This window comes from Octopus bimaculoides, chromosome 7 (assembly GCF_001194135.2).
Source record: "Octopus bimaculoides isolate UCB-OBI-ISO-001 chromosome 7, ASM119413v2, whole genome shotgun sequence".
Taxonomy (NCBI): domain Eukaryota; kingdom Metazoa; phylum Mollusca; class Cephalopoda; order Octopoda; family Octopodidae; genus Octopus; species Octopus bimaculoides.
In genome coordinates this window covers 61,426,077-61,434,710 of record NC_068987.1, presented here as the reverse complement: position 1 = coordinate 61,434,710, position 8,634 = coordinate 61,426,077, and the positions used below count along the sequence as shown (strand labels likewise).

General features: G+C 33.5%; 1 protein-coding gene across 1 annotated transcript in view; it reads left to right on the top strand.

Annotated features, from left to right (window-relative positions):
- The window catches only part of LOC106874649 (protein FAM135A), a 303,488-nt gene that overhangs the window by 70,708 nt on the left and 224,146 nt on the right, over positions 1-8,634 (top strand). The gene's annotated exons all lie outside the window — the stretch shown is intronic.

The following is an 8,634-nucleotide window of genomic DNA, read 5'->3' as shown; positions in this document are numbered from 1 at the left end:
CTAACTTCGTTGTTTTAATGGTCCTTTTCTGGGATTGTTGCTTCACCGACCATATTTATTTCCAGAATTCTTCCAGTTCTTCTGCTGTTGGTGCTGCAGTAATGTCTATTTTATTTTTACCCAGTTCTTGGTAGAGTTTTTTGGGGTTGGATTTGAACTGTTTGTTATTATTATTATTATTATTATTATTATTATTATTATTATTATTATTATTATTATTATCATTATTATTATTATTATTTTAGAGTAAAATGTATTCATTTCAATTCATGTTTATAAATTGTTCTAGTAGAAATCTGTTTTAGAATATAAATTATTTAATACAATTAATGTCTTTTATAGAAATTTATAAAAAATGCAATCTGCTTTTATAATTTTAAAGGCATTAAAAAAAAACGCATTTAACCATTTGTCATATGGAAAAGTTTACAAAAGAAAAACATATTGTCAGTTTCAGTAACTTTTGAGTTTTTATTTGACATAGGCTTTTGTTCTACTTTGGGTTCCATTTAAATGATTAAATAAACATAGAAAATGCAGATGTAATTAATTTTATTTTTTATTCTAAATTACTTTTGTAAATTTTGGGTAAATATTTTATATTAATATGTTGCAATTTGTAATGTTGTCAGCATATTTTCATAAGGGTTTAGACAAAATCTAGAATTGGATAGTATGAGGGGGTGCTGAAAAGTTCCTGGCTTTAAGGGTATCGTGAAAGCCTGTTTGGAGGCCTAACCTTCTGAGTTCTTTTACAAGACTTAGGAAAACTGGAGGACTACTGCAATAAGTGCGTCAATCTGAAAGGGAAATATGTTGAGTAAAACCATAATTAACTGATCCTCCTGTATTTTCTTTTACACAAAGCCAGAAGTTTTTTAGCACTCCCTTGTAACTGTTGAGTTCTTTCTCGAAATATTACCAGATCTGATAAATTTGAATACTTATTAATTTTTTTTTGTTTTCCTTCTATTCTTATAATTGTTGTGGTGATAGAGTCATTGCATAAACCTTTGGTGCTGCAAATCTATTTCTAATGGGCTCTGACCAATGCTTCAGTTGCAGCAACAGTAGTTCTGGTATATTTCAAGAAATACACATTTGAATGCATCATTTTAATTCCCAACTAATGCCTTCTCTTTTTACCCTTGGCACTATTCTGTAGAAGTGTTTTTTCATGACTTGAAAAAGTCAAAGTATGGTCTGGACCATTTTCATATGAGAATAGTCATTGGAAGAATTGATAATGGACAAAGGATTAGCAGTTCATATCCTGCTACAGGTAGTGGTGAAATAGGTTAGTTGAAAAGTTTTCACTCTTTCTGGTTTACAGCTTATTGCAAGAATATTGTATACTATCATCATCAACAACAACATTATCAACATCATTGTCATTTAATGTCCATCTACCATGCTGGTATAGGTTGAATTGTTTGACAGGATCTGATAAGCTACAGGACTGCACTGAACTCCAATGACTGCTTTGGCATGGTTTCTACAGTAGGATGTCCTTCCTAATGCCAACCACTTTACGAAGCATATTGGATGCTTGTATAATAAACAGTTATTTTGTTAATTAGTGATGTTGGTGAATTCTACCTTGGCTCTATTGTATATGACAGAGTCATTATAAAAGTATATACACTGTGGTTCATTTCAATCAATTCTGTCTCTACCGTGTTAAGTACTTTTTCAAAAGGCCTTGCTTATATAACAGTCACTTAATACACAGTATCATTAATGATGCAACCAGTGTGGCTCTTGTTTACTTGCTAGCCACTGTAATTATTTAAAATCTAGCTTGATGACAGGTAAGGACCTTTCTAAATTGTTTAATCTTCCTTCTCATTCCTCTTTTTGACAATTATATCCGGATCATTAAAGCTTGCTCCTCATTCTGAAATGGGAGGCTAAGATGTTAGGGCATGTATCTCCACAATGAAAATACAAGGGCTTACTTTTTTTTGTCATGTTCAGACAAAAGAAACTTCATTCTCAAGAACTCAGTTGATCTAACTATAAATAGGATATTATGGAATCCTGCAGCTTCTTGCTCTGTTTAACCGGAATACTTTATAATTGATGAATCTTTGTTAAATAGCATTACTAACCTCAAATTCTCCTGTTAACAAGATCTGCTATTGCATGGTATATTTTCCAAAGATGGTTGTGTCCCTCTATTATGAGTATTAATGGGACACTTTAACAAGTTAGAAATCTCTTGCAGCAAGCTTCAGACACCATGACCTTCACATCAATGTACAGCTAAGGTGCATATGCACATGCCATGCAACCAACCAAAAAAAAAAAAACAATTCAGTTATGCATAGAAAATACTGTATTTGCCAGAGTTATAAGATGCACTGTCACATGAGACAAATCCCTAAATTTTTTGTGGAGAAAAACAAATTTAACACGTTTCATCATACATTCATGCACTTGATATCTTATCTATAATACAGCCGCAAAAGACATGACAATTGTTTGCTTTATTTAAGACTATATATTTAATAAAAAGTGTATCTTATAAAAACATACATTTGTTTGAAATTAGTATATTTGTCAGATCCTGTACCCAACTTCAGGCCCTATATTAACTGAACAAGTTTGTAGCTATTATGGCATACATACTAAAATTATCTTAATATTTCCATGTTTGTTTGCACTTAACAGTTCAAGTTCATTGTTATTTTTTATCATTGCATATAAAGTCACTTATGAGATTATTTTTGTGTGCATAAACACAAAATAATTACTATTTATCCCTCTGTACTTAACTAATAAATAAAGTCATCTTAATTAACTATTCATAATGCAAGTAATATATATATATATAAATAGATAATCAGTCTTAATGACCTTTCCCAAGAAGATGCCATATCTATTCCTAACAGCCATATTAACTGAGGCAGTATAGGATAAAATGTTCTAGGCTGAAATGACAATGTGTTCAAAGTACTGTAAATTTGGATATATGACCTGTGACATAACTACTTGACCATTTTGCTTCTATTTTTGTACACAAATCATTAAATATCAGAAGAAGCAAAGCTTCTGTTATTAACGTTATACAATATATATATATATATATATATATATATATATATATATATATATATACATGTAGAGAGAGAGAGAGAGAGAGAGAGAGAGAGAGATATCTTGATCAACATCATGATCATTTAATGTCCACTTTCCATGCGGGCATGGGTTAGATGGTTTGACTGGAACTGGTAAGCCAGAGGGCTGCATCAGGTTCCAGTCTGATTTGGAATGGTTTCTCTGGCTGGATGCTCTTCTTAACACCAACCACTCTGAGAGTACAATGGGTGCTTTTTACATACCACAGGCATGGGTGTCATTTACATGAAACCAGCAATGGCCATAACTATGATTCCATGGGTGCTATTTGCACGACACTGGCAACAGCCACAACTATGATTTCACTTGACTTGATGAATCTTCTCAAGCACAGCATATCGTGAAAAGTCTCGGCCACTTGTCATCACCTTTGCAAAGCCCGACACGCGATGGTCATGCTACTGGCAATGGTCATGATTATGATTTCACAGGTGCCATTCACATGATACTGGCAACGGCCACAACTACGATTTCACTTGGCTTGATGAGTCTTCTCAAGCACAGCATATTGCCAAAAGGTCTCGGTCACTTGTCATCACCTCCATTAGACCCAACATTTGAAGATTGTGCTTCATCACCTTGTCCCATGTCTTCCTGGGTCTACCTCTTCCACGCACACACACACACACATATAATTTATTAACAGTTTGATCCAGCTCCATACAACTTAAAGTTTCATGGGCTCATAAAATGAACCTAGCTCTTCAGACATAGGTAACTGAATGGAGAAAGTTCAAGATGGCTATAGGAGATTGAGCTGCTGTTGGTCAAAGCAGATCACATGGTTTTAGTTTTGTTGATATTGTAATTGATACAGCAGTAACATCAGACAGAGATAGAAATCCCAATGTGTATTTCTAGGATTGTGTAGTTGGATAGGATCTGGTGATGCCTCACTATCGAGGGAATGAAGTGAGAATTGTTATCAAGTTCAGTTGCTGGTGTGTATATGTGTGTGGGTATACTTGCTATATGAGCGTGTGAGTATGCATATCTGGTATGTGTGTGTTTGCTGAGTGTGTGTCTGCGTGTGAGCTGGCAGCATTTGCTTTTGGATGTATATGTATGTGTCCTTGAGTGTATGTATTTGGTAGATGTGCATGAATGAATGTGTATCAGCTGTGTGTGTATATGTACATGTGTGTATTTATATGTAGACGAGTATGTCAGTATTAGCTGTGTACATATATATATGTGTGTGTGCATACGTTTATGTGTGTGTGTATATGCACATATATGTGTTAGTGCCTGCTGTGTGTATGTATGTGTCTGTATACGTTTGGCAAGCATGTATGAATTGTGTATATATGAATGTCTGATATTTGTATGTATGTGTATCTCTGTATTTGTGTGTGTGTGTGCATATCTGCATGTTTACGACTGGTGTATGTGTATATTCATGCCTCTGGTATTTATGTGTACGTTTTTGGTGTGTGCACATATGGGACTGGTGCGTGTATGTGTGTGTACTGATGTGCTGGTGCATTATGTTTGATGCTACACAGTGGCAACAGTGTTGATGAAGTGGTAACCAGGTTTGTTGTTGATAGATAAATAGATAGACATACAGACAGACAGATAGATAGATAGATAGATAGATAGATAGATAGATAGATAGATAGATAGATAGATAGGTAGATAGGTAGATAGATAGACAGACAGATAGATAGAAGAAGAACCATTAAAGAAGTCAGGACTAAAAATCATCAGGCAAGCTTACTGATTTTTAAACTATTGAAGATTTTCCAATTCTGTCCACTGAATCAAAATGGTGCAACTTCTCACACATAGTATATCCAAGGAAGAAGACAAGGACTGGAGTATGATAACCTGGCAGAGCTCCACACTTTCTTTGACATAACAAGTGGCTTGCAAAAGCTATAAGCTTGCACCATTCCTATTTAGCACCTGCTTAGATTATATCCTTGCACTTCAGATGGCAACATTAAAGCATTTGGCTTCATTCAACAAAATCTGCCTTCCCTCAAAATCCAGACATAGCAATAACAAATGCAGATTATATTGATATAATTCTCTGCATAGACATCATCTCAGGAAGCAGAAGATATTAGTGTTTGTCAATGCTTCAATGAGTGAATACAAGTAAAAGATAAAAGAAAGCACAACATAACAAGATTTGATATCACAATGTGGTGAATAACTATCTTAATCTTGCAGCAATTTTGTGTTTTATTAAGATCTTTCTTAAATAATTTTCAAATTAGGGATCATTATAAATTTAGAGATATGACTTTGAGAAGGGTTTTTTGTCAGTGTAGAGAAACATGGTTAAAAACTCGTTTTTATTTGATGGTTGCAAGGAATATTATTGTTAAGCTATATCTATTAAATATAGTTTGATTGTATTTATGGATTTCATGAGAATCATCTAGAAAAACGTAGTAAAAAAAAAATTAATTTATCCCCGAAGAAACATATTTTCTTGCTTTCCTGACGAAATTCTCTGAGTAAAGTTTTGGAGAAGGGGAGAAATGGGAGGAGGAGGAGAAGAAGGAGAGAAGGGTTAGCTACCACGCGCGACAATTGAGTGCGCATGCGCTTCAACGTAAACATGGCAGCAAACAGTCGAGTGGGAAATTTTCAATGTTGTTTGTTATAAATACTTTAATGAATATCTATGAACGGCTTTGATACAAGTTGGGATTTTTACAAACACGAAAGAAAAACAAAGGAAAGCATACACACAAACACACACACACAAAAAAAAAGAAATAAAAAGCGAACAAAATACAATTTGTAAGCTGTCCAAAATAGGTAAGTCTTCGCATTTTTCTCCACAGTAAACAGATTAAATGTAAAGAAAATAAATAAATAAATAAATATTTAAAAACAACAAAAAACAAAAAACAAAAACGAAACTAAAAACGTTGGGAAAGACACGAAGAGAATAACGAACGAGTGAAGGCTGTCACTGGTGTTCTTCGCAAAACAATAATGTCTTTTTTACACTTTATTTGTAATTATCGACCAAAAATGCAACACATGTTAATGTCTGATCAGAGTATCTCATTTTTATTCACTTTTTTTTGGGTTCTTTTCCTAAGTCGGTGTCCGAAATCTGTTGAAGTTGTGGCAATTTGTTCAGCGTTGTTGCAATGTTTGTTTCGTTTGTTGATTTCCTTCGACGAGACACTATCTGTTGAATGCAGCTTGACATTCTTTATTACTCCTTCTGATCGACATCCCTTACTCTCCTGACAAGAATTGCCGTGATGGAATGCCCGTTCCTACAGCTTCAACAAAGCGTGAACGAAAATGACAACATACATACACGCATACTCACTCATGCATACACACGTACTTATATATATATATATATACATAAACACATGCATGCATACGTACATACAGTTATCTTGCATTTTAACTGCGGTGATTAAAATCATGTCAATGAAAGAATATCTTATATTCAAATTGGATCAACAATCCAGTCTATGTTATAAATTATTTATTTTATTAATTAATTTGTTTTTCAACATTACAAATGTGCAATATGAAGTGGTTTAAATCATTAAATCATTTGTCCGTCCTGGTGTTTATTTATATTCATTGCTTGTTGTAGTGTTTAATTTTCCGCCGTTAAAATACAAGATAACCCATTATACTGTAGCACTGGATAGCTTGGGATATTGTAGAGAATCTGTGTTCAACAAAATATTAGAATTTTATTTTGGATGACATGCCCCTCTAAATAGTACTTACCTTATTTTATGTATTGTACGATTATATTGTTTATAACCTTTGTTTTCCCTCCACCTTTTACTCTTGTTAATTAACAGAAAAAAGAAATAAACTATTACAAAAGCAGCAATATCGGTTAAATATGATTACATAATGTATTACCCGTAATTTTGCCTTGTTATATATATATATATAAATGTGTGTGAGCATTTATACACACACATACATGGACATATTTAGTTAAAACGTTTATCAAACACAAATATGTTGTCTTGTAATCTTGCCTTTCACCTGTTCAGTAACATCAAAGCACAGGACCGTTATCTAATACAAACACACACACATATGAGAACGGTTTCGTGCCTTCGCTGTTATTGCTCAGGTGAAAAGCTACACTCACACTCTCTCCCACCTGGTCATTTTAGTTATTTCTTTATTATCACAGAATACCTGTAATCATAACTATTCAAATGAACATAGGAAAAGTTTCTCTTTTGTGTGTGTTTGTCGTGTCTAATTCATAATGTTCTTGGAGGCTCAGCTACAAATGATATTTATGTTTATTGTCATACAATAACTGCCCACGTTTACTTTTGCTGTCACCCGACAAATTCCACGTGTGACAAATAATTGGACTAGATTCCCTGGAGAGCTACCACATCTTTCGTTTCTCATCTCTTCTCGCTGTCTTCTTCATCATCATCGCTTCTTTTCTAACTAGTTCGTTCTTTTACTACAATATTTCATTCACCAGCGAGTGTCTATGTAACTTTGACTTGATGCCATATCGTCCTGTCGTGTTCATTTTTTTCTCTATTCACTTTCGTTATTGTATTATTATATTTTTTTAAAGAAATAAAATTATAACGGTGGTTAAGATCTTTCGTTTCTGGAAGCTGTCCCAAACCGATATCTTGTAGCCAGTACAAATTTCTGGACAACTTGTCATTTGATACGTGAATGTATGTTATATCAATGTTAACTACTATCTCTCCCCCCCCTCCATCGATGTGGTTTACACCCACCACATATATTCCTCTGAATTCTTCGTCAAGTTATGGGTTATATTTGTTGTTACGGTCCATTCTATTATCTTTGATTACTTGGTTGCATCAGTATACTTTGTATGTGAGTTGAGTTGCAGTATCTTTTTTCTTTTTTTACTTAAAGTAATTACTATATTACTCATTGGAGTTAAATATTTAAGTACTTCTCTGTGACTAATGGGTATGTTTAGCAAATTTGAACCGATTGTTTTATTTTGACCTCAAACCTTTTATTTTACAAACCACTTACAAGTCATTTTAATAACGAACACATTGGTTTCTGATTCATTAAAAACAGCGTAGGTGTGTGTATGAACAAATATATATATGAATAAAGAAAGAAAGAAACGCATAATCTGTAAGATAAAACTAAACCTGTTTAATCTATAATCTGTATAATCATATGTAACTTGTATCTAATTCTACTATAGATGAATGTTATGATTTTCTTCTTTGATGTCCTGCCGGTATTAAATCAATCCAGTTCGATTATCATTTATTTGCCTTCTGCTTTTAGTCTCCTGCTGTAGTAGTATCTTTTTTGATAAATTGTCAAATCTGTTATCTAACATCGGAGTCCTACCGAGCAAAATCGCTTTATGCCTTGCTTTTTTTTTTATTTATTTTATTACACATTCATTCGTATGTAAAATATTTTCACATAATACATGTTATCTTCAGTTATGTGCCCATCACCCAGTTGCTTAAGCATGATTCAACTACACCTCGCGTGCGCGCGTGTATA